General features: G+C 43.4%; 1 protein-coding gene across 1 annotated transcript in view; it reads right to left on the bottom strand.

Annotated features, from left to right (window-relative positions):
- sesn1 (sestrin 1) overlaps positions 1-24,688 on the bottom strand; it is a 67,190-nt gene that overhangs the window by 7,583 nt on the left and 34,919 nt on the right. The gene's annotated exons all lie outside the window — the stretch shown is intronic.

The following is a 24,688-nucleotide window of genomic DNA, read 5'->3' as shown; positions in this document are numbered from 1 at the left end:
AGGAAACGGTTCTCTTTCTGGGTCTATCATAGAGCCTGTCAGTATAGACACCGCCTGGAGCGGATGATGTCACCAGTCACTGGTGTCGGTGTTTTGTACTGTACTCTGAAGTCATTTATGAGTCATTTTATAATGCTGTTTTGTCAGATGGTTGTACCATGAAAAAGGGCTTTGGTCTAGATATGACTACTCAAAAAAGGTACTGCAGTGGCATGAAATCTGAGTATCTGACTATTGTATTATAAATTAGTGGTGGTAAATAAGCAGCTGCATAATTGTGATAATTGCTTATTACTGCAGCACATCTAGCCAGGTCAAGTGTTCCATGGCAGAGATACCAACAACAACCTCATTAGAAGCACAACGCCACTGGAAGGCTGATCATATTAATATTATCTAATAATAAATTCAAGGCAGGGGTGGAAGAACCAAATAAAAACCTGCTAAAACAAGTTCTATTAGGAGTGGTGGTGTGAGGGAGCCCAGATTGTTGTTTATCACCAAGCTGATCTGAACCAAGCTCCAATCTAACACTTTGGTTAAGAGCCTGGCTGCCTGGTTGATATGGGCCTGGCTAGATACATAGCACGCCATTTGGCAGACTCATTGTGTGACGATGCCCCCCCCCCCACTCCTGTTACCCCTAGGGAGGGGCGGGGGTTGGGGTAAACATGCCCTGGGGCTGGAGTCAGCACTCTAGTTTCCCAGCAGCAGAGCGAGCACAGTGTGTGAGCCCCATGGCTCAGCAAAGTTGCAGAGCAGAAGAGGCCTGGTCAGCGTTCAGCTTACGACATGCCCTTTTCACATAAAAGAGTTAGCCTAGGCTAGGGCCCCGACTGGCCCCCAGCCCCCCGGACAAGGGACAGGGCCAAACACTATTTTCAGGGGCGTACACAGCCCTACCACACCACCACCTACTCGGGGGCTTTACTGTACCCACGCCAGCTAGGGGCGTAGTGGGGGCGGTGGTTACTATAACATCATGATGATTTGTTAGACTGCCATGGGAGGCTGGTAGAGAGCCTGCAGGGATCCTTCTCAAGCTGGTTCTCACAGTGCAGATAGTGAGCCTCTGAGAAGAAGGGAAAGAGGGATTGGACATGGTCCTCTCTTCACTGAGTCTGAATGAGCAGTCTAACTGACCGGTGTAGCGGGTTTGACATCATTAACTCATTGCTGTGAGATCTGGTGGCATCTAACATTATGTCATAGCAGTTCTATCAAACCACACACACACACAGAGAGAGAGATAATGGACTCGTGGAGAGCATTGTCACACATTAGTTAATATCCTATTGTTACAACTGACTGGGAATACATTCTAAACTACAGATAAGACAAACAATGGTAGACATAGAAAGATGACATACTTGGGTGTGGTGGCTGGGGTTCGAGAGGAGTAAGTTAGAGACCTGTTAGTAAACTATTAACCATCACATCCATGCAACTGGTTTGTGATTTTTATAACATTTGATGGACAGGATAAAAGTAATTAAGATTAGAATGGGCCTGGAATAAACAAACAGCAAACATCAGACCAGTCACAAGTTCACGATCCGGTTCGAATTCCAAAACATGGATCCCTCTCAACTTGAAATTCAACTAACATGAAAGGACAACTCCATAAGATAATGTAGAGAGGAATTTCAGTGTCACTCCCTTAACTTTGACAAAAGTAATTAACATGTATAATACATGCAAATATGTAACACATGATATTGTGTGATTTTGTACCTACTCTAGATCTATTTATCTTTTCATTTTAAGAGAGCCTGTAAAAATAAATTATTCATAGAGTAGCATTTAAACATTTGGGCATTTAGGAAAAAAGTTTAGAAGATGGCAATTGTAAATGCAAACTTTTTAGCTGCTTTTGCCAATAAAAAGAGGATACAAGTTAAAGGGATTAAAAGAGAAAGGAAGCCAAAACTAAAGCTGTACACATTATGTGCCCCAGAAGTGTCTGCAGTGTTTTTAACATGCGATGAAAATACAAGAGAGCGGAGAGACCAAATCACAAAACCATGGGGAAGTTCAACAAGTGGTAGAAGTCCTCCTAACCAGTTCAAACCTGACCTTTCGCTTAGCAGAGAGGAAGCAAAAAACTCCCTCTCATACAATGACATAAGCCTAGCAACAGGCTTTCCCCAATCACAGGCCAGAACAACATTTACAGGGTCCAATCGTTTCTCTCGCTCTCCCCCTCTTGTTCCTCTGGTTTAAAAAAAAAAAAAGTTTTTGCTAGAGCTGGGAGAGAGAGTTTGACTAACTTTTCACTTTGCTAACTAAATCTTCCAGCAAGTTTTAAGAGCTGTTTTGAGTGCGAGAATGTATACAAGTCAGTGTTGATGTGTGCGTGGGGGGAGTAACAGGTAGACCTCTATCCGCAGCTTAACCCAGAGCAGTTTCACAAGAGCAGCCCACATCAACAGTGTACTGTATGCAGCATGCATGCATATTCCTTATGTCACTTTATTTCTCTCTGTCTTTTCATGCCGTTTACAGTTGAGGCTCTCCAGTTGTTGGTAACGTCTGTTTAAACTTAATGGACAGGAGATAAATCAACAAAATATACAAATACACTACAGTTGACTTGTTCATTTGCAAAGAGTGAAAAGTAGGTATTTTCCCCTTTCCCCCCTCTTTCACCCTCCCTCTGTCGCTCTCCCACTCTTCAAACAACGCTCTTGGTTCGAGCCAGTCCATTCCATCACTAAGCAGTTAACATAACGGCTAAGACTTGGCATAACACTGCACAGTTAACCCTCACGTCCCCATCCATGTCCACTTTGAAGTTAAGGACAGTTGGAATTTTCTTCATTCACATGTCAAGCAATGTCACACGTCACATTGTTCAAAATTGTAACTAAATTGCTTGCTTTTCTTTGTTTCTGCAGCTGCATAGCTATAATTGTATACCTGGAGATGGTGAGCCTTGAGTTATACATGTAACTGCCAAAATAATGGAAACACATGAGTAAATGAGGGATACAAAGTATATTGAAAGCAAGTGCTTCCACACAGGTATGGTTCTTGAGTTAATTAAGCAATTAACATCCCATCATACTTAGGGTCGTGCATAAAAATGCTGGGCAGGCCATTATTTTGGCTACCATGGCTATGCCCTTATAGGATGGCAATGCCCCCATCCCCACGGAAAGAGTGGTCCCTGAACGGTTTAATGAGCATGAAAACATATGCCAACATATGCCATTACACAATGATGTAAGACACTTGTATCTTCATGAATGTTTAATATTACAAATGTAGTATTTTTAAATTTTGCACTCTGCAATTTAACAGATGTTGTCAAATCGATCCAGGTAACTGGATTCTAGCCGTAAGGGATCCCTAAGAGGTTTAAGACACTATGTTGGGGGCCTCCCAAGTGGCGCAGTGGTCTGTTTAAGAGCCTGGCTGAATCAAACCAAGCTCCAATCCGGGTCACTACAGACCCGGGTTTGATCCCAGGCTATGTCACAACCGGCCGTGACCGGGAGACCCATAGGGCGGTGCACAATTGGACCAGCGACGTCTGGGTGAAGGGAAAGTTTGGCTGGGACGGCTTTACTTGGCTCTTTGCGCTCTAGCGACTCCTTGTGGCGGGCCGGGCACCTGCAAGCTGACACTGGTCGTCAGTTGAATGGTGTTTTCTCCAACACATTGGTGCGGCTGGCTTCCGGGTTAAGTGGGCGGTTTGGTGGGTCATGTTTCGGAGGACGCATGACTCGACTTTCACCTCTCCCGAGCCTGTTGGGGAGTTGCAGCGATGAGAGAAGTTCGTAATTGGATATCACGAAATTGGGGAGAAAAAGGGGGTGAAATACAAAAAAATTATAGATAAAAAAAAAGACACTATGCTGGGGCATTAGGTAGCCTAGAGGTTAAATGCGTTGGGACAGTAACCAAAAGGTTGCAGGTTCAAACCCCTGAGCCAACTAGGTGAAAAATATGTTGATGTGCACTTGAGCAAGGCACTTCACCCTAATTGCTTCTGTAAGTCGCTCTGGATAAGAGCGTCTGCTAAATGACGGTTTTTATTTTGGCAGTTACCTGTATGTTGCTGTCGATCAGTGGTCCTCTACATAGCCTAACAACAATAGTAACCGGTGAGAATTGATTCATGCATTTTTCAGAAAGTCAAACTCGAAGAGCAACAGGTGAGAACCTGGGAACCACTGACATTATATAAACCAGAGTTTAAATCCTCTCTAATTCCTCCCTCTACTCCCCCTCCCCTCTCTATTTCCCTCCTTTTCTCTACTCCCCCTCCCCTCTCTGATGTGTGTTTATTCTGGCATGCTATCAGAGTGCAGCAGCCTCGCCAAACGCCGGCTTTCCTGAGCCGAGAGGCGCGGTTGAGAGCAACGGGCCCGGCCCAGGACAAACGCACACCAGGAGGAAACTGCTTTCCCTGGATTCCATGAAGTGGAGCGGAACTCCATGGAGCAAAGAGCACAACAATGTAATAGATTGCAGTGAGGGTAGAGAGGAGGGAGGAATGTAAAACAAAAGAGAGAAAAAAAACATCCAAAACACTTTCCTCCTCTTTATGATTTGTGCTAACATACAGTAACCCCAACCCCCCTCTAACTCTCCCTGATCTCCTCTTCCAGAGTTCGGTGCCTCACAGGGTTCACCTCTGGGAACTGTGGAAGATACCACGGTTTTTTTTACGCTGCAGAGGGGTGCAGGAAAGAGTTCAAAGGGTAAAGAATAGGGACCAGAGAGGTTTAAGAGGAAGAGGGTGTGCATGGTAAAGAAACATACACAAAGATCTGGAGTCAGTTAACCATCCCAAAACTAGAACCTTGACCATTGGGGGGGGGAAGACAAAACTGACCTTAGATCAGTGAGATGCAACATGCAGCTCCAAACTATCCATTGGTGAGCTGTGGGTCTCATGGCAGTCAGTACCAGCTGTGGTTTTTGGTTTGTGAGAACCAGACTCAGCTCACATCCGGGACTCTGTCCAACACATCCCTGATCAGATTATAATAACCCTTAATAAGCATTCACAACAGATCCAACCCCTCACCTGATGGACAATGATGCACTCCCCTAACTCTCCATCTCCACAAACAACAACAGTAAAAAACACGCTCACCAATGTTCCAACACTAATGTGAGTAGTGTCACTAAATCATAGGTAACAACACCTCATAACTTCTATAAAACTCCATGAACCTCTCTGCTCTGCCAGCCGCTACATAGGGCGTTATATCAGTCTCATCTGATTGCTCATACGGTTAAAGGAAAGAAAAACAATGAAAGTGTAAATTAACTCTTTGTATGAAAGAGCGGGACTGAGAGAAGAGCAGGCATGGGGGGGGGGTCAACTTCAAGGTTGGAAAGGTCTTACTATAGCACATTATGGAAGTGTGAAAGGTGCAGATATGAGAGGGATGTCAAAGTCTGATCCTGTCCACCGATTATGAATGACTGACATACCGGGCAGCGGACAGACAGTCCGATGTAACACGTCACAGACATAATGGCAAACATCCGAGATATGACAAGTGCATTCTCCCTCTCAATAACTGTGTGTGTAATATATACAGTGGGGCAAAAAAGTATTTAGTCAGCCACCAATTGTGCAAGTTCTCCCACTTAAAAAGATGAGGCCTGTAATTTTCATCATAGGTACACTTCAACTATGACAGACAAAATGAGAAGAAAAAAAATCCAGAAAATCACATTGAAGGATTTATGAATTTGCAAATTATGGTGGAAAATAAGTATTTGGTCAATAACAAAAGTTTCTCAATACTTTGTTATATACCCTTTGTTGGCAATGACAGAGTTCAAACGTTTTCTGTAAGTCTTCACAAGGTTTTCACACACCGTTGCTGGTATTTTGGCCCATTCCTCCATGCAGATCTCCTCTAGAGCAGTGATGTTTTGGGGCTGTTGCTGGGCAACACGGACTTTCAACTCCCTCCAAAGATTTTCTATGGGGTTGAGATCTGGAGACTGGCTAGGCCACTCCAGGACCTTGAAATGCTTCTTACGAAGCCACTCCTTCGTTGCCCGGGCGGTGTGTTTGGGATAATTTTCATGCTGAAAGACCCAGCCACGTTTCATCTTCAATTCCCTTGCTGCTGGAAGGAGGTTTTCACTCAAAATCTCACGATACATGGCCCCATTCATTCTTTCCTTTACACGGATCAGTCATCCTGGTCCCTTTGCAGAAAAACAGCCCCAAAGCATAAATGTTTCCACCCCCATGCTTCACAGTAGGTATGGTGTTCTTTGGATGCAACTCAGCATTCTTTGTCCTCCAAACACGACAGTTTTTACCAAAAAGTTAGATTTTGGTTTCATCTGACCATATGACATTCTCCCAATTTTCTTCTGGATCATTCAAATGCTCTCTAGCAAACTTCAGACAGGCCTGGAAATGTACTGGCTTAAGCAGGGGGACACGTCTGGCACTGCAGGATTTGAGTCCCTGGCGGCATAGTGTGTTACTGATGGTAGGCTTTGTTACTTTGGTCCCAGCTCTCTGCAGGTCATTCACTAGGTCCCCCCGTGTGGTTCTGGAATTTTTGCTCACCGTTGTTGTGATCATTTTGACCCCACGGGGTGAGATCTTGCGTGGAGCCCCAGATCGAGGGAGATTAGTGGTCTTGTATGTCTTCCATTTCCTAATAATTGCTCCCACAGTTGATTTCTTCAAACCAAGCTGTTTACCTATTGCAGATTCAGTCTTCCCAGCCTGGTGCAGGTCTACAATTTTGTTTCTGGTGTCCTTTGACAGCTCTTTGGTCTTGGCCATAGTGGAGTTTGGAGTGTGACTGAGGTTGTGGACAGGTGTCTTTTATACTGATAACAAGTTCAAACAGGTGCCATTAATACAGGTAACGATTGGAGGACAGAGGAGCTTCTTAAAGAAGAAGTTAAAGAAAGAAATCTTGCTTGTTTGTAGGTGACCAAATACTTATAAATTCATTAAAAATCCTACAATGTGATTTTCTGGATTCCCCCCCCCCCCCCTAATTTTGTCTGTCATAGTTGAAGTGTACCTATGATGAAAATTACAGGCCTCTCATATTTTTAAGTGGGAGAACTTGCACAATTGGTGGCTGACTAAATACTTTTTTCCCCCACTGTATCGATATTTATTTCTCTACCCCGCAGGTGAGAGATTTTAACCAACCTTTCCCGCTGGGTACCTGTCTTTTCCTCTTGCTCTCCCTCCTGCCCGGCAGTTGTATTTTGCCATTTTGTTTCCTGTGTGTCATGAGTATCCAGCTTCACTATGAAGCAGAGAGGATGTGATATTGCCTAATCGCTGTGGCGCTACCTTTTTCCCCCAGGTCCCGTTACCTCATTAACTAGACGATGAGCTCCGGCACCGGCCGGCTGAACAAACCACTGGCAGAGCCCTGTTAGAACGGCACACCACAGCCAGAACGGACCTGTTAATATTTGATTGTTTCTGAAATGCCTATTTGGTCGAGCAGAACATCTCTCTCTCTCAAATATGGAGGGAGGAGAATGTAGTGGCTGTAACAGCTGAGGCCCTGCATCCATCCATTTCCCCCTCTCAGATCTTCTGGTCTCTCATCTTTCCCTCCTTCCCTTCTTTAGGGTCGCCATCTCTCACTGACTAGCTTCCTCTCCCTCGATTTCTTCTTTAAAATGTTCTATAGTGGTAGAGATTACTCAACAGTGGTATTTACAGTATAACGAGCATACACTGAATGTTCTGACTCACTTTTTCCAGGGGAATAAGTACCGAAAACACAAACAGTGCATGGACACCATCTCAAATCAAACGTTATTGGTCACATACACATATTTAGCAATGTTATTGCGAGTGTAGCAAAATGCTTGAGTTCCTAGCTCCAACAGTGCAGTAGTATCAAACAGTTCACAACAATACACATCTAAAAGTTAAGAAATATATAAATATTAGATTGAGTAATGTCGGAATGACAGTCAGTCTGCCATGCATTTACTTCCCATTACATGACAATGTATGTTCAATAGCGATCAGGGGAAATCAATAATTACATATTGGGATATTATTTTTGACAATATACCAAATCATTTTGACAATGTCGCAATATTATTTGTTGCACTAGTTGGCTGTATCTGCACCAAAACTACAGTATTTTTCCTTCTTACCTTGTTCAATCTTCTTTTTAAATAGGAAGTCAATTCATTTTACAGCACTTTTATTGCCATGAATGACAAAAACTAGTTCTCATGCTCTCGTCCCTCTGCAGCAGATATATGGTGAGCAATATGTTTGGAACATCGAATCACAATACATATAGAATTGTGAGAATCGCATATCGGCACTTAAGTATCGGGTAGAGGTCGACCGATTAATCGGAATGGCCGATTAATTGGGGCCGATTACAAGTTTTCATAACAATCGGAAATCGGTATTTTTGGGCGCCGATTTGCCAATAAAAAAATAATATATACAGTGCCTTGTGAAAGTAGTCGGCCCCCTTGAACTTTGCGACCTTTTGCCACATTTCAGGCTTCAAACATAAAGATATAAAACTGTATTTTTTTGTGAAGAATAAACAAGTGGGACACAATCATGAAGTGGAACGACATTTATTGGATATTTCAAACTTTTTTAACAAATCAAAAACTGAAAAATTGGGCGTGCAAAATTATTCAGCCCCCTTAAGTTAATACTTTGTAGTGCCACCTTTTGCTGCGATTACAGCTGTAAGTCGCTTGGGGTATGTCTATCAGTTTTGCATTTTTTCCCATTCCTCCTTGCAAAACAGCTCGAGCTCAGTGAGGTTGGATGGAGAGCATTTGTGAACAGCAGTTTTCAGTTCTTTCCACAGATTCTCGATTGGATTCAGGTCTGGACTTTGACTTGGCCATTCTAACACCTGGATATGTTAATTTTTGAACCATTCCATTGTAGATTTTGCTTTATGTTTTGGATCATTGTCTTGTTGGAAGACAAATCTCCGTCCCAGTCTCAGGTCTTTTGCAGACTCCATCAGGTTTTCTTCCAGAATGGTCCTGTATTTGGCTCCATCCATCTTCCCATCAATTTTAACCATCTTCCCTGTCCCTGCTGAAGAAAAGCAGGCCCAAACCATGATGCTGCCACCACCATGTTTGACAGTGGGGATGGTGTGTTCAGGGTGATGAGCTGTGTTGCTTTTACGCCAAACATAACATTTTGCATTGTTGCCAAAAAGTTCAATTTTGGTTTCATCTGACCAGAGCACCTTCTTCCACATGTTTGGTGTGTCTCCCAGGTGGCTTGTGGCAAACTTTAAACGTCGCAAAGTTCAAGGGGGCAGAATACTTTCGCAAGGCACTGTATATTTATATATATTTTTTACACTTTTATTTAACTAGGCAAGTCAGGTAAGAACACATTCTTATTTTCAATGACGGTAGGTTAACTGCCTCGTTCAGGAGCAGAAAGACAGATTTTCACCATGTCAGCTCGGGGGATCCAATTTCGCAACCTTACAGTTAACTAGTCCAACGCAATAACGACCTGCCTCTCTCTCGTTGCACTCCACAAGGAGACTGCCTGTTACGCGAATGCAATAAGCCAAGGTAAGTTGCTAGCTAGCATTAAACTTATCTTATAAAAAACAATCATAATCACTAGTTAACTACACATGGTTGATGATATTACTAGATATTATCTAGCGTGTCCTGTGTTCCATATAATCTGACTGAGCATACAAGCATACAAGTATCTGACTGAGCGGTGGTAGGCAGAAGCAGGCAAACAGGTAAACATTCATTCAAACAGCACTTTCGGGCATTTTGCCAGCAGCTCTTCATTGTGCGTCAACCATTGCGCTGTTTATGACTTCAAACCTATCAACTCCCGAGATGAGGCTGGTGTGACCGAAGTGAAATGGCTGGCTAGTTAGCGCGCGCTAATAGCGTTTCAAACTTCACTCGCTCTGAGCCTTGGGATGGTTGTTTCCCTTGCTCTGCAACGCTGCTTCAATGTGGTGGCTGTTGTCGTTGTGTTGCTGGTTCGAGCCCAGGGAGGATCGAGGAGAGGGACGGAAGCTATACTGTTACACTGGCAATACTAAAGTGCCTATAAGAACATCCAATAGTCAAAGGTTAATGAAATACAAATGGTATAGAGCAAAATAGTCCTATAACAACTATAACTTCTTACCTGGGAATATTGAAGACTCATCTTAAAAGGAACCACCAGCTTTCATATGTTCTCATGTTCTGAGCAAGGAACTGAAACATTAGCTTTCTTACATAGCACATATTGCACTTTTACATTCTTCTCCAACACTTTGTTTTTGCATTATTTAAACCAAATTGAACATGTTTCATTATCTACTTGAGGCTAAATTGATTTTATTGATGCATTATATGAAGTTAAAATAAGTGTTAATTCAGTATTGTTGTAATTGTCATTATTACAAACACATTTTTTTATTATTAAAATCGACCGATTAATCGGTATCGGCTTTTTTGGGCCTCCAATAAATCGGTATCGGCGGTGAAAAATCATAAATCGGTCGACCTCTAGTATTGGGATAATATCGTATGGTCCCTGGCAATTACCAGCCCTACTGCTTAACCTGAACATACGTTTGCCAAGAACACACACAAAAAAAGCACAGAATGGACAAGATTAGGCTTACATACACGCTAGACAGAAATGCTAGTCCAAAAGGGAATTCAAGGTACATTTATGGTAAATCTGATGTCTGACAGATTTTGGAAAAACTGATTTCTTCAGACAAACATGTTGACCATGTAAGGTTTAGTGCAACTGACATGTCTCATGGATGACAGTCTCCCATGTCTAACTAACAAAAACTACTGTAATACCTGGACCCTCAGGACAGGAGATTTAGAGAATAAGGGACTGGCTGGTGAAACGTCTCCCTCACTCTGTGGTGTGTGTGTGTGTGTGGTCGGTTGAGCAGTCCTCTGATGGCGTGGGCTGCGGTTGAGATGTTTGCCCTGTGGTTAATCAACAACAGGACCATACAAGCAGGAGAGGAGAAGAAAATCTTCCATACGGCTCACAGGACTTTAGACTTTCCTCCATGACCATAACAAGGATGGAGAGAGAGAGAAGGCGGAGAAGGGTTTTTCCGACACAGTGAGAGTGAGAAATGGGAGAGAGAACCTCACGGGTAAGCAAACACTGTGTATCATCAGTCTGGAGTGACATCATTGTCCCAGAGAATCAATAACTAGCCACTTCCAATTTGAAAATCAATTACTGTGCACCCACACCTGGAGGAGCACAAACTTGTAACATAGAAAAGACACACATTTACATGCACACACAAATTCTCAGCTAGGACTAAGATCTCTTCAGTGAATAGGCAGCCTATTTGAGGAGAAACTCCAGTCAGAGTTACTGATTGAAGGCTCAAACAGATTTCCCTCTCAGGTTTCAGCCTTCCCCAATCCCTCCCCGACAAATCACAATCATCCTGTCCTCCCCCTCACCTCCTCTTCCCATCTCTCCCACTCCCTAAATCTCCCAGACTCCATTATCCCTCCTCCACAACATCCTCTTTTCACCCCCTCTCTCTGTCCCCAGCATGTTATTATGTTGCGGTACTGAAAGGAGAAACCACTAATAAAATGGTCATGCCATGAAGTCATGTGACAGGCTGAAAGATAAGCCACAGGTAATAAAAGAGAAGACACACTCACAAGCACAGATGGCCCAGCAGAAGTACAAACTATTTGCCATGCTGTCATTCAATACAACCTCAGAACAATGGAACGATCTTTCACCAGTTTTGTCAGTCATGCATGCAGTCTGAGGCTCCCATCTTACATTAAAAAACAACAACTTTAAAACCTTTATTTAACTAGGCAAGTGAGTTAAGAACAAATTCTTATTTACAATGACGGCCTACCGGGGAACAGTGGGCAAATGCCTTGTTCAGGGGCATTCGGGGATTAGCTCAGGGATTCGATCCAGCAACCTTTCGGTTACTGGCCCAATTCTCTAACCACTAGGCTACCTTCCACCCCATAACCTGTCCTTGACTGAAGATTAGGATTCAATTGCACTTGGCAACTAAAATTATGAGCCCGCATATATCATATACAGGCAAATGCACATAACCTCAGTGATTAAAAAATATATAGAGATCCATTATCTGTTCTACATACTTTATATCTGGTTTAAGTTTCCACTGTAAATGTTTTCAGATCCCGAAAAACGTTTTTGGGGGCAGCGGCGGCCACAATTTACCAGCGGTGGTGCGATGCTGCTAAATGCATATTGGGGAAACTGCTTAAAGTTACAAAGTTCATATATGAAATCCAATACCCTCAGATCACCCCTCTCCAGTGCCAAGACAAAGAGCTAACAGAAGGTTGTCAGAGGTTTCATCACTAACAGGAGAGTAATCAGACGGACAAGGCTGTTGTCAACATAATGAGCAACTGAGCCCTGTATCTCAAACCAGCCACGCATTCACCTTCTCACCGACAGAGAGAGAGAAAGCGAGAAACGTAGACAGACCCGGCTCTATGAGCCCACCGCCCACAAAATGGAGTTGGAAACTGAGCTGCACATCCTAACCTCCTGCCAAATGTATGACCATATTATAGAGACACATATTTACCTCAGATTACACAGACCAACAAAGAATTTGAAAACGCATCCAATTTTGATAAACTCCCATATCTATTGGGTGAAATATCACAGTGTGCCACCACAGCAGCAAGATGTGAGTCTTGCTGCCATGAGAAAAGGGAAACCAGTGGAGAACAAACACCACTGTAAATACAACCTATATTTATCAGTCTATTTATTTAGAAATGTCTCTATTCTTTTGAAACTGTTGGGAGTTTAACTGTTCATTTCTGATTGTTTCCCTCACTTTTTAAAATGATCTATTTCACTTGCGTTGGCAATGTAAACATATGTTTCCCAAGCCAATAAAGCCAATTTTGTGGGGGTGCAACATCACCATCTCAATAACAAGTTACAGAACAGAATAGAGGGGAAGAAAAAAAACAACTGGGAACCAAGAAAAACAAATGTGAGACAGCGGCTAAGCAGAGATGTGTGAACAGAATATCTGGGGGTTGCTGTGTGAGATCTATTTGTATTTGGGTGTGTTTTACACAACCCCTTGGATGTCTCTCATCATCACATACCGTAGATATATTTTATTGTAGTTTCTAACATAGGCATTTTATTGTTGTTGCCAACAACATACTGTAAGCCCTATTGCTGTTTGTCTTTATGTAGACATTGGACTTGAATAGAACTATGTGGGCTAGCGGGGAATATTCTCTATTCTTCACCAGCCCAGCTAAGTCTGGTTCAGCTACAGGGGCATGATCTGTCTGTATTCACCTACTGAGGTGTCTGTCCAACTCTTGTAGAGGCACATATGGCACACAGACACCAAATGTCTACAGCCCTCAGTATGCATGCATCATTTGAAAATCCAATGATCCATGTTATCATTGGTGTGTGTGTGTCCATGTATGTGCAGTGGTCACCAACTGATCTCGAAGGCATTCCTAGTCGATCAAACATTTATGTAAAAAACAAAACAATGATAAAGCCTTGTGCTCCAATTTGTATTTAATTTGTTTCATGCTGTTGGCAGTAGGTGCCCTTGATTCAGTAGCCCTATCACCAGGAGGGCAAAGTGCTCCCATTTTTAACCATTTAATGTGTCTCCACCTACCAGGCAGGCCCTGACAGCAAATCAAGTGCCCTTATTGGCCTACCGCTGGCCAATCAGATAGCTCAGATCACCGCGTCTGCACAGTTTCCTCGAGCCATAGACTGTAAAAAGAAGCCTTGAACGCACAGCAAAGTTGATACTGTGAGATTTCAAAACATGACTAGAGGCACTCAATGAATACAGCTGCTGTTTTTATAAGTAAGTTCACGTTTAAGTTGTTATTCAACACTTTGTTAAACACTTTTTTATAAGCCGTAAAATGTGAGTTCTCCCTACTTCCACTCACGCTACAACCAGCACTGCATCTGTAATGAATGAGTACAACCGGCACTGCATCTGTAATGAATGAGTACAACCGGCACTGCATCTGTAATGAATGAGTACAACCGGCACTGCATCTGTAATGAATGAGTACAACCGGCACTGCATCTGTAATGAATGAGTACAACCGGCACTGCATCTGTAATGAATGAGTGCAACCGGCACTGCATCTGTAATGAATGAGTGCAACCGGCACTGCATCTGTAATGAATGAGTGCAACCGGCACTGCAGCTGTAATGAATGAGTGCAACCGGCACTGCAGCTGTAATGAATGAGTACAACCGGCACTGCAGCTGTAATGAATGAGTGCAACCGGCACTGCATCTGTAATGAATGAGTGCAACCAGCACTGCAGCTGTAATGAATGAGTGCAACCGGCACTGCAGCTGTAATGAATGAGTATAGTAAAGTGTGATAAACTTGCGTTATTATTAGCGGTGTCTATTTTTTTACCCCCTGTGAAGAAATTAAGATCGTCTCATCGCTGCAACTCGCCAAAGGACTCGGGAGAGGCGAAGGTCGAGTAATGTGAAACATGACCCACCAAACCGCGCTTCTTCACCCAGAAGCCAGCCGCACCAATGTGTTGGAGTAAACACCATTTAACTGATGACTGAGGTCAACCTGCAGGCGCCTATTCCGCCACAAGGAGTTGCTAGAGCATGATGAGCCAAGTAAAGCCCCCTGGCCAAACCCTCCCCTAACTCGGACTACGCTGGGCCAATTGTGCACCAGCCTATGGGACTCCTGGTGATGGCAGGTTGTGACACTGTCTGGGATCGAACCCGGGTCTGTAGTGACACCTCAAGCACTGCGATGCAGTGCCTTAGACTTCTGCGCCACTCGGGAGTCCCCAGGCTTGTGTATTGTTTAATAATAGAGAAATATTTCACTCTCTCTGGTCATAGAAGTAACAACATGAATTGGTGCATGAGGCAGAAATAATGCAGTGACTTGAGTTTCACCATCAGCTGGAAGACTGCCCCCTCCCCCCTACTCAGCGGAGGGAAGTGAGTCAGGTGAGAAGCAACCTCACCACTGCTCCCCCTCCCCCCTACTCAGCAGAGGGAAGTGAGTCAGGTGAGAAGCAACCTCACCTCTGCTCACCCTCCTCCCCTCAGACTGACCTTCAAATGCAGACCATCAGTCCAGTAAAAACAAAAAGATGATCATCATTAAGCTCAGCAGTGCCTTACAGGTAATGAATGATCTATTACCAGTGTGATCACTGGTCATTTCAAAATGGTCTGAGAAGAACAATATTAGCAGGGCAATTCAAGCATAGCCAGTGATAATGTATTAGGCCTATAGCACAAACCTTGTTGCTACAGAACTGTTTTTAAAATGAGTTCATGTTGCATAGGCTTAAGTTACATTTGGGAAAAAGTCAGAGCGGTAGATCTCAGCTTGTATTTTGACTCAGAAAGTGATCTCGACTCAGAAAAGGTTAGTGACCACGGTGTAGAATCGTATTCTCTTATGATTTTCGTAATTGTACCCCATTTTCTTCCCAATTGGTAGTTACGAACTTGTCTTATCGCTGCAACTTCCCAACAGGCTCGGGAGAAGCGAAGGTTGAGACGTGCGTCCTCCGAAACATGACCCGCGAAGCTGTGCTGCTTCTTAACACACTGCTCGCTTAACCTGGCTGTCAGCCGTATCAATGTGTAGGAGGAAACACTGTTCGACTGACAGCCTCGTCAGCTTGCAGGCGCCCAACCCCCGCCACAAGAAGTCCCCTGCTAAACCCTCCCCTAACCTGGATGGGCCTTGAAGAATCGTGTTCATTTACTGCACTAAAACTAAGTAAAAAAAGCAGAGACCCTTTGTTTACCTTTCCTGAAGGCCAGGTCTACAGGCCCCCTGGCTCAGTGTGAAGACAGCAGCACTGTTCATGGGTGGGTTCTTTATGGGAGTCCCACAGGAAACACTAACACAATACAGCCAAGGACCTCCTCCAGGTAGACACAGTGTGCACAGACACAAAACACACTCAGTTTCTCTCTCTCTCGCGCACACACACAGACAGACAATGGCAAGTGGAACGGTGCCATAAGGGAAGGCTGTAAGGCGGTTGTCCAGTCACTGGGAAACTGGGGCAGCAGATGGTCATCTTCCCTTCCACTAACACCACACCAGCTAGTCCGAGGAAGGGGAGAGAAGGGGAGAGACTATCATGCACTGTAGTACAATGGATCAACTGTAGTACAGTAGGGAGAGAGGAGAGGATGGGAAGGGAGACTCAGACACCAGTCTTGCACTGCAGTACAATGGTGCAACTTTACCCCATTGGGTTTACTTTGATTTACCATAGACATGTCTAAAACGGATAGCAGAAACATCTACAACAGACCATCTCTGATCTACAAATCCCTGTTGTGCGGTTCTAATGCAGCAGATTGAACAGGAGAGACCCTTAATAGGCCTTAGTGAAAAACCGAGACGGTAGGGAGCATAGTGAGAATGTTCTGGGTATAATGAGACAGTGTATGAGGGAGACAGTAACTGGGAAAAACTGCACATAAAATGAAGTAGGGGAAAGTTCAGCTCCAAAATAAAGAAGCACAGCCCGAGCACTGTGAAAATAAAGATGGGAGAATATAGCCTACTCGCCACCATACAGACTTCGATCAGCCGGTTGTTGCAGGAATGTTCCTGCACAGCAAAAAATGCAAACTTGTAGAGTATTAGAGGTTTAAAAAGGCTTCTAAAGTTTGTAATTTACACTTAAAAAATGTCAGACTTGACTTGCCATAAAAAAAATGCATCAACCCTACACAAATGCCCATTCATTATAATCCACACAATAATTCACATTCCCTGTTGCTGCAGGATTATTTGTGTGTGTGTGTGTGTGTGTGTGTGTGTGTGTGTGTGTGTGTGTGTGTGTGTGTGTGTGTGCGAGAGAGAGCGCATGTGCACGTTTATTTTTTAGCATTTCAGAAAGCATGTTTGAAGTGCTAACTCATAACAAGAGTCATCTTACTGGAGGTATGGAACAGAGGAGCATAAAGTGAGAGGTACAAATCATCTGAGGGATAGATAGAAAATAGAGAGCAAGGGAGAGAAAGACCGTGCCTTCAGAAAGTATTCATACCCCTTGACTTATTCCACATTTTGTTGTGTTAACAACATTAATTCAAAATGGATTAAATATATTTGTTTTCTCACCCATCTACATACAATAACCCATAATGACAAAGTGAAAACATGTTTTTAGAAACGTTGAAAATGTGTTGAAAATGAAGTATCTAATTTACATAAGTGTTCACACACCTGAGTCAATATATGTTAGAGTCACCATTGACAGTGATTACAGCTGTGAGTCTTTCTTGGTAAGTCTAAGAGCTTTGCACATCTGGATTGTACAATATTTTCACATTCTTAAAAAAATTCCTCAAGCTCTGTCAAGTTGGTTGTTGGTCATTGCTAGATAGCCATTTTCAAGTATTGCAATAGATTTTCAAGATGATTTAAGTCAAAATAATAACTAGGCCCCTCAGGAACATTAAATGTCGTCTTGGTAAGCAACTCCAGTGTAAACTGTATTTGGCCTTGTGTTTTAGGTTATTGTCGTGCTGAAAGGTGAATTTGTTTTCAGTGTCTGTTGGAAGGCAGACTGAACCAGGTCTTCCTCAAGGATTTTTCTTGTGCTTAGCTCTTTTCCTATTCTTTTTATCATAAACATCCTCGTCCTTGCCGATGACAAGCATACCCATAACATGATGCAGCCACCACAATGCTTTAAAATATTAAGAGTTGTACTCTGTGATATGTTGTGTCGGATTTGCCCCAAACATAAATCTTTGTATTCAGGACATAAAGTTAATTTGTTTGCCACCTTTTTCACAGTCTTTAGTGCCTTATTGCAAACAGGATGCATGTTTTGGAATATTGTTTTCTTTTCACTCTGTCAATTAGGTTAGTATTGTGGAGGACTACAATGTTGTCAATCCATCCTCAGTTTTCACCTATCACAGCCATTAAACTCTAATTGTTTTAAAGTCACCATTGACCTCAGTGAAATCCCAGAGCGGTTTCCTTCCTCTCTGGCAACAGAGTTAGGAAGGACGCCTGTATCTTTGTAGTGATTGGGTGTATTGATACACAATCCAAAGTGTAATTAATAGCTTTACCATGCTCAAAAAGGGAGATTCAATGTTTTTTTTCATCTACCAATAGGTGCCCTTCTTTGAGGCTTTGGAAAACCTCCCTGGTCTTTGTGGTTGAATCTGTGTTTTATATTCACTGCTTGACTGAGGGACCTTACAGATAATTGTATCTGTAGGGTACAGAGATGAGGTAGTCATTGAAAAATCATGTTAAACACTATTATTGCACTAAGAGTAAGTCCATGCAACTTATGTGACTTAAGCACATTATTACTCCTGAACCTATTTTAGGCCTGCCGTAACAAAGGGCTTGAATAATTAGACTCAAGACATTACAGCTTTTCATTTTTTATTACATTTGTAAAAATGTCCAAAAACATAATTCTGCTTTGGCATTATGGGGTATTGTGTGTAGGCCAGTGACCACAAAAATCTCAATGTAATCCATTTTAAATTCAGGCGGTAACACAACAAAATGTGGAAAAAGTCAAGGGGTGTGAAAACTTTCTTTAGGAAATAGTTGGGGTGTTGGTTTGGGCTAGGCCAGGCCTGGGAGGGGCAGTAGGTATTACAGACTGGGTCAGGGAGGGAGGTTCAATCTAAAACAATATGTTCTACCAGTACCTGGAAAGACTAACTTCAAGTTGTTTTCAGTCTTTTCTGTCAATCAATTTCTTTCCTCACACCCTTCTCTCCCATCCCTCTTCTGTCACCCTCGCTTGTCGGTCTTACTCTTCTTCTGGTACATCCATTTCTTACTTGCCCATGACTGCCTCGGAGCGTTCTCTCTGATCGTTATTTTTGTCAAGGAGACTGCTGGTGGAATGCAGTCGAACCAGACCTGGGTTCAAGTACTTTTTAGGGCATTTCATTACTTTCAAAGACATTTGGAAGTAAGTATTATATAATTAATATAATAATATATATATAATTTAAAACAGTAGGCTATTAATAGGAGGTTGTTTGAAAATACTTTCAAATACTTCCAATATAAAGTACTTGATTTTGGACACATTATTTGAAAATACTTATTTTCTGTGTATTTGAGTATTTAAATAACAAATACTCAAATATGCATGTACAGTGCCTTTCTGCATTGATTAAATTGAGATTTTTGTGGTCACTGGTCTACACACAAGATCCCACATTGTCAAAGTGGAATTCTGTTTTTTGAAAGTATTCAACCCCTTTGTTATGCCAAGCCTAAATATGTTCAGGAGTAAAAATGTGCTTAACAAGTCACAAATTGCATGGACTCCCTCTGTGTTCAATAATAGTGTTTAACATGATTTTTGAATGAGTACCTCATCTCTGTACCCCACACATACGGTTCCTCAGTCCGGCAGAGAATTTCAAACACAGATTCAATGCCATGCAAAGAAGAGCACTTATAAATTGGTAGATACATAAAAGTCAAATTTTTTAAAAGACACTTGAATATACCTTGAGCATGGTGGTTATTAATTACACTTTGGATGATGCATCAACACAGTCGCGACAAAGATACAGGTGTCCTTCCTAACTCAGTTTCCGGAGAGGAAGGAAACTGCACAGGGATTTCACCATGAAGCCAATGGTGACTTTAAAACAGTCAGAGTTTAATGGTTGTGATAGGAGAAAACTGAGGATGGAACAACAACATTGTAGTTCTCCACAATACTAACTTAGAGTGAAAGAAGGAAGCCTGTAAAGAACAAAACAATTCCAAAACATGCATCCTGTTTTCAATAAGGCACTGAAGTAATAATGAAAAACATTTGGCAGAGCAATTAACTTTTTGTCCTGAATACAAAGTGTTATGTTTGGGGCAAATCCAAAACAGAGTACTACTCACCATATTTTCAAGCATAGTGGTGGTTGCATCAGCTTATAGGTATGCTTGTAATCATTAAGGATTGGGGAGTTTCAGGATAAAAAATAAACAGAATGGAGCTAAGCACAGGCAAAATCCTAGAGGAAACCCTGGTTCAGTCTGCTTTCCACCAGACACTGGGAAATTAACTCACCTTTCAGCAGAACAATAACCTAAAACACAAGGCCAAATATACACTGGAGTTGCTTACCAAGACAGTGAATGTTCCTGAGTGGCCAAGTTACAGATGACTTAAATCTACTTGAAAAGCTATGGCAAGACCTGAAAATGGTTGTCTAGCAATGATCAACAACCAACTTAACAGAGCTTGAAGAATTATGAAAATAATAAATGGTCAAATGTTGCACAGTCTAGGTGTAGAAAGCTGAGACTTACCCAGAAAAACTCAGCTGTAATAGCTGCCAAAGGTGCGTCTACAAAGTATTGACTCAGGGGTGTGAATACTTATGTAATTCTTCCAGCCACCACTTATGTATTTCTTCCGGCCACCACCTTTCAAAAAAGTTTATAAAACAAAGAGTGTTTATCAACTCGACACCATTGCACTGGGAAATATCCAACCATTCAACTTGAGTGAGCTAGCTTGTGTCAACAGACCCTTTATCTTCCAGTCTTTCTAAGAAAAACAGATTCCCTGAAAAGCTTAATGATCTACATTACAATAAGTAGACTTGTTCTTAAAGTGGAGAACAACAACAGGTGCTTCTGATTGTGCAACAAAATACCAGAACAATTTTTTTTTTTTGACACACCAGAGACGCAACTGGGCTGTACATTCTACCATCCCACCTCTTCTCCCTCTCTCTCCCCTTTAGGGCGCTGTACAACTCCCTGAACAAACAGGACTTTGAATAACAGAGTGAGGGACCAAGAGGGAGCTAGAAAGGGAAGAGAGAGAGTTAAGGGGGGTTAACCTACATAGCATAGTGTTTTTTCCCCTCCCTGCAGACTTTGCTTCAGTTTGATAAATAGCAGGCCTACTCAAAAGAACCAGATGCTCAGGCTCAAATACCAGCAAATTCATCAGCCTCTACTGCTGTCACACATACTGCCTACAGCAGGGAACACAACACTATCTGGATACTGCCTGGACACCAGACATGGAAACCCCACTTCAACCCTGCTATCCACCCCCCACCCCAAAACCAGCCAGAGTAGGCCTCGTCTGAGAAACTAGTTCCTCTACCCCAGCTGGACCAGGTCACATCTCCCCCTGGTCAAACTAGAGACAAAATAAATGCATTTAAGCTCAAGTTTGTGGCTATTCTGGGTCGTTATTTAGTTCTAACTTTGCCTCTAAATATCTTTAGACACAAACCAAATTGTGATGTCAAGAACTACCCACACACTGACACTCCTACAACTAAGTAATTGTACAGTTGGCTCAATATGGAAACAAGTGTACAAAATAAGAAAATGTGTTTTCCAAACATTTCACCAATCAGCAAACAAGAAAACACTTCTTGAAAAGCATTTTATACTCTGGCGACCAGGAATTGTATTTTCAGTGTTGGGTCTGTTTTTGTTTAGTGGGTTGTGCAGGAGAATGTTGTTTGCTCTGAGGTAGTGTTGTGCAGTTTGTGTTTAGGAAAAGGAGCCTGTTTGTGGGCTGAGCAGAAGGGTGTTTGGGGACAAACAGAAAGTTCAGCTTTTCAGAGAAAATGTAGGTTTTTTTAGGAGAGGGTTGGTGAGACCACATCTTTAGCCCTCTTTCCCATTCTCCCATTTTTTCTCTCTATCAGTCTCTCAGACTGTGGTTGTCTCCATTACTCGTTTTTCTCCATCATTCTCTTCACACATCTCTTTTCTCCCTCTCCCCCTTCTGCCCTTTCGCGCTCTTCTCTCTAGCCAGAGATAGAGAGGTCCTCCGTCTGATCTGAGCAGGCCAGAGGGGTGACTGACTGACATGGAAGGAACTGATTCTTACTATGAATAACAGCATGTGGACACATGAAGAGAACTTCAGATATACAGTAGAAGTTGTTTTTCATGAGGCTCCACAACGGGTACATGGGTTCCATGTGTACAATGGCAGAGGAACATCTGTGCACATACATTCACTAAGTGTGTCAAGTATCCAGAGCTTGCCTGACAGGTCTACAGGACTGAATTCTAACTAAGGGTGAGAGACAGGTCCTGTCAGACACCTCTGGTTGCCACGGTGCCAACAGCAGTACACAAAAACATGGTCCCCACAGCGATGACAGATGTCTACGGCCACAGCCAGAGAATGTTCCAGAAGGCCTCGATTGGAAACTGCCCATCAGTCCCACAATCCACTGATGACCCCAACCACATGCCCCTCTGTCCCCAAATCAGCCCCCTCGCTCTCTCTCTCTTACCTCTCTGTCTCTAGGTGCAGTCACTTAGCTCGACCGTGGCAGCGAGTTTACACATTAAAAGACCTTTCCGGGCCTCCCGGGTGGCGCAGTGGTTAAGGGCGCTGTACTGCAGCACCAGCTGTGCCACCAGAGACCCTGGGTTCGCACCCAGGCTCTGTCGCAACCGGCCGCGACCGAGAGGTCCGTGGGACGACGCGCAATTGGCCTAGCATCGTCCGGGTTAGGGAGGGCTTGGCCGGTAGGGATATCCTTGTCTCATCGCGCACCAGCGACTCCTGTGGCGGGCTGGGCGCAGTGCACGCTAACCAAGGTTGCCAGGTGATTTCCTCCGACACATTGGTGCGGCTGGCTTTCGGGTTGGATGCGCGCTGTGTTAAGAAGCAGTGCGGCTTGGTAGGGTTGTGTATCGGAGGACTCATGACTTTCAACCTTCGTCTCTCCCGAGCCCGTACGGGAGTTGTAGCAATGAGACAAGATAGTAGCTACTAAAAACAATTGGATACCACGAAATTGGGGAGAAAAAAAGGGTAAAATAAAAATATTTAAAAAAAGACCTTTCCATTGATCCAAAAGTAAAATCCCTACCGGCGCACCAACCAAGCTAAAACAAATGTTTATCTGGGCCCAGGTTCATATATCCTTCTGTGTTGACTTATGACCTCATGCTAGGGTATCACTGATGTCACACACACACACCACTGTTCACTGGAGGTGACTTAATCTGGTCTGGAGGCACTGTGCGTCAGTGGTAACAGACCAGAGGCCTTGACCCACCAAGCTGAGCCATGGCGGAAGCTGTTTGATGTTACAGGGACAGAGAACCCTGCTTTTACCCAGCTGACTTGTACAAATCTACCTCAGTACTGCTTCTGACCCTGTATAAAAGGCACACGTTTTTATTTCATCGTATTTTGACCTTTGATATTGAATGCTGCCATTGTTGGGAAAGAGCTGGCAAGTAAGCATTTCACTGTACTGCTTACACCTGCTATATCCTGTTGACGTAACAAACTTTGATTGCCTGGTTTTTGACAACTTTTTCACGGGCTGTGACATCACTCTTCTTATATTTTTCGTTCATCTGGCTCTTTCTCAGAAGTTTCATTCTCTGTGAGTCACATAACTTATTTTGTAGACAGCTGCAAACATGCACAACGGCACACACCCACAGTAAAGTGGCACCCACAAACCCACAGTAAAGTGGCACGCACAAACCCACAGTAAAGTGGCACGCAGAGACCCACAGTAAAGTGGCACGCACAAACCCACAGTAAAGTGGCACCCACAGACCCACAGTAAAGTGTCACGCACAGACCCACAGTAAAGTGTCACGCACAGACCCACAGTAAAGTGTCACGCACAGACCCACAGTAAAGTGTCATGCACAGACCCACAGTAGTGTCACGCACAGACCCACAGTACAGTGTCACGCACAGACCCACAGTACAGTGTCACGCACAGACCCACAGTACAGTGTCACGCACAGACCCACAGTACAGTGCAACTGTTGGTAAAGTTGAGGTAAGAGTGACTGAGATAAAGAGTTCAGGGGTCAGGAAGGAAGAGGAACACACCCCTACTGCTTTCCGAACAGGAAGCAGTGAGGAAACGAGGCCTCACAAAAAACGCTCACAGGACGCTAACAGAACACCAGCAAGCAGACATCATGACATCAGCACTCCATCACCAGGGTTTACATGGCTAGTGAATGGAACATTGGCGGTTCTACAAAGAACCCCTGCTGGAATGCCAGCGTGTGACCTTATGGCAATGCCATTTCTCTCCCCATTCACTATTTCCATTAGTTTGCCTGGCTGTGATGAGGCTAAGCTAGGCTAATGCTAAAGAGCATGCCATGTCATAGTTTCCAAGGCTAATGGGGTTAGCATTCATGTTAACTCTAGGTGGACCCAGAGTCAGAATTGGGGACCTGTCACCATGACGAAGGCTCCCAACGTTCCTCTGTGCTGTCCTGCTGGGTCAGCAGAATAGTGTTCCATGAAGAGAGGGTGTGTTTGTTTGTTTGTGAGCGAAACACACCCAGATTTAAAAATGCCCTACCAAATCAAGTTCCATATGAACCCCCCTTGGTTTGCCACTGAGACCTTCATTCCCTGCAGTCCCTGCATTCCCTGCACACACAGACAGAGAGCATTTCACATCATCATTCAAGTGTCCAGTGTCTTCATCACCAGTCTTCGGATCATGGCATCACCAGTAGGACAGGGCTTCTCAGAATTCCGTTCCCCGAACTCTTCCGCAGAACGCTTGGCCCTACCTTTAACAGAAAAAAGTCTAGAGTGGCATGGAGGTTCTGTGTGCGAAAAACACTATCAGAAGAGAGGCTGGGACAATGAGTCCTGCTTCTGAATAAG

This window comes from Oncorhynchus kisutch, linkage group LG21 (assembly GCF_002021735.2).
Source record: "Oncorhynchus kisutch isolate 150728-3 linkage group LG21, Okis_V2, whole genome shotgun sequence".
Taxonomy (NCBI): domain Eukaryota; kingdom Metazoa; phylum Chordata; class Actinopteri; order Salmoniformes; family Salmonidae; genus Oncorhynchus; species Oncorhynchus kisutch.
This window is presented reverse-complemented; position numbering and strand designations above follow the sequence as displayed.